This window comes from Neltuma alba, unplaced genomic scaffold (genome assembly GCF_004799145.2).
Source record: "Neltuma alba isolate B1F8T4 unplaced genomic scaffold, ASM479914v2 tig00011270_pilon, whole genome shotgun sequence".
In the NCBI taxonomy this organism is placed as follows: Eukaryota; Viridiplantae; Streptophyta; class Magnoliopsida; order Fabales; family Fabaceae; genus Neltuma; species Neltuma alba.
In genome coordinates, this window is record NW_021635981.1 from 28,720 (window position 1) to 31,748 (window position 3,029).

The 3,029-nt window shown below is 35.9% G+C and overlaps 1 non-coding gene across 1 annotated transcript; it reads right to left on the minus strand.

Annotated features, from left to right (window-relative positions):
- Window positions 1-615: 615 nt before the first annotated feature.
- Window positions 616-722, minus strand: LOC114763277 (small nucleolar RNA R71). The gene has a single exon (XR_003742327.1). It is a non-coding gene; the product is annotated as a small nucleolar RNA R71 (small nucleolar RNA).
- Between the last annotated feature and the right edge of the window lie 2,307 nt (window positions 723-3,029).

Sequence of the window (3,029 nt, forward strand, 5' to 3'; positions counted from 1 at the left end):
TTACTGTGCTGCGAATTTCTTTGCATGCCTAGGGATACTGCTTTAGTCCCTTTTGATTTTAAGCCTGAAAGAACCTTTAGGTTGCGTAGAAAACAAATTTTGCATAAAATCGACCAAGTTAGTACTTCCAGTAAAAAGGAAATTAGTGAGTCTAGTTCACCTGGTAACTCTGATTTTGAATCTGTTGGCTCTGTGCAAAATTATAAAATTGTTTATAACAACCTAATGGATGGTCCTGAGGATAGGCCTACTAGGACCATAAGAGAATTAACATCTTCAGTTGTTGACTATAATCCTAGACATGCTGCCTATCCTACTTTTAATTCTAATTTTGAAATCAAAGGTCATGTACTAGCTAACTTGCCTAAATTTCATGGTCTTGTAGGAGAGGACCCACATGAACACTTGATGAGCCTACAGATGAACTGTGCAACCATAAAACCTACTAGGACCAATATTGATGAGATTCAATGGAGAGTATTCCACTTAACCTTTGAAGGAAAAGCGAGAGAATGGTATCTTAGGCTACCAAAACACCTTGCTAATACATTCAATTCATGGAATAACTTGAAGAAAGCCTTCCTAGAAAGATTCTTTCCTGCATCATGCACGGCCAGCTTGAGAAAAGAAATTTATTTGGTCAAACAAGACCCACGGGAGACATTCTATGAGTTTTGGAGCCGCTTTCAAGAGCTACTAAGCAAGTGCCCTCATCATCAAATCCCCGAAGAACACCTTATTCAATACTTTTATGAGGGATTATTAGGGCATGAGCAAGCTACTATTGATGCTACCTCAAGAGGATCTTTATTAGATCTTACAGTACAAGATGTATGGGAGATGCTTGAGAAAAGAGCAATGAATAGTCAACAATATGGTACTAGAGACCGACGTACTCGGACAACAAGTCAACTTGCCTCTTTTACATCTAATCATGAGATGAAAAATGTAGCTGCACAATTGGCTGCTTTAACCACAGTAGTAAATGATATTAAAGCTAATATGCTCTCCCCTTCTCATGTATGCAACTCTTTCACACATGTTACCGCCACATGCCCCTATAATGTCGAAGAGGTTTCTGCTATGTACTAGGGGAGACCTAATCAAAAATGGGACCCCTTTTCTAATACTTACAATAAGAGTTGGAAGATGAATCCAAACCTTAGGTATGGTGGAGGAGACGATAGAAATAATCATGAAAAGTATCAACCTCCTCTGAGACAGACGTATAACCATATGGGAACTTTCAGCATGAACAAGCTCCCAAGATAGATAATCAACTTAGTCTTCTCTTAAAGGTTGTGCAAGATCTTACAAAAAACCAAGTTGCTCTAGAAACAAAAGTTGGCAATATTAGTGAATTTGTGACAAAGTTGTCTGATAGCCAGAATGAGCAGCAAGCAAGGGAGGGAGGATCTATTCCCTCTAATACTATCATTAATCCCAAGCCTTTAAATGCTATCACATTGAGGAGTGAAAAGCAAGTACACTTTGATGAAGGAGATGACAAAAAGGATACTACTGAAGGTGTCCAAATTGATGTCACTAATGATATGATTGAGCTGAGAAATGACGCCACTGAAGATGTCACTACTACTCCTGCTGTGCAATCAGAAAGCTTGGAGGAAAAGGCACTTAAGAAGCAAACCCCCTCTACTGCACCTAATGAGGTAAGTATTCAAGACATCCCTTTTCCTAATTCTTATCTTTCACCACTACAAAAAAATAGACAATTAGCGACGAAATTTAGCGACGAAAATTCTGTCGCTAAACTGTTCTGCGATGGAATTCTGTCACAAACAAATTAGCGACGAAATTAGCGACAGAAATAATTCTGTCACTAAAACTTCTGTTGCTAATCAATTTGTGACGGATTATGAGATTCTGTCGCAAATTTAGCCACAGAATTTGTGACGGAAAATTCCGTTGCTAATTTGTGAATATGATATTCCGTCACAAATATTAGGGATAGTGCATTCCAACTATGAGACGAACTAGCGACGGAATATTCCGTCACAAACTTTGCAACGGATTAGCGACGAAATTTCCGTCGCTAATTAGCGACGGAATGTTTCGTTGCAAATCCGTCAGAAATTATTTTTGGCTATGCATGAAAGGATTAATTCCATCACAAATTTTATAGATTTGCGACGGAATTTCCGTAGTAAATCTGTCATAATTTATACATGACGGATTTGTGACGGAAATTCCATTATAAATGATTAATTTTGCAACTAATTATATACTACTTCCCCCTAATATAAGAGCTAGTTTGACTTTCAATTTGGTTTTAAATATAAGACCCCAATCCATTTGTCTCTCACATTCATCTATTTTTTCCAAGATAGTCTTTGTAGTAGTTGCACATATTAAAGGTTTCATCAAATAGTAGTTCTAGTTAATATACTTGTTTTGCAAATAATTTTAGAAAGACAACACCTATTTATTATAAATAACTAACTTAACTAATTTTTTTAATCTACTCAAATTAGTCAACTAGCTCTTGTATTAACGATCGGAGGTAGTACTCCTCTAGTTTCTAATATAATACCTAATTAACTAACTTGAATAGTTAAGGATATTAGTTAAGTTAGTTAATATAATATATCCCTAAGCATCTTCTTTGATTCCTCTCCTCTCTCATCTACTTGATTATTGTTGAGTGGATATCAATAGGGTTAATTTAGAAAAAAATTGATAAACAAGTAAAATAGATCTTATATATATGATCAATATTAACCCTGTAATTGAGTAGTATATTCTATAACAAATAGAGGCGTCACAGAATTTGTAGTGATGACTGTACAAGGGAAAAAGATCATTGCAAACAAATTCGTCGAACAATGTCAGGGAATTCACTGTTATATGAATGCCGGTGACTATTCATAAATGTGTCAAATGGACGTTTTCCTATCTCATCCTCATGCTTCAATATGTTAAGTTTGAATGGAATTTGTTCCTTGGTAAAGTCATTCGAAGGTCACAATGCTTCAATGGTTCTAGGTATTATGCTTATTTTATATTTTTCT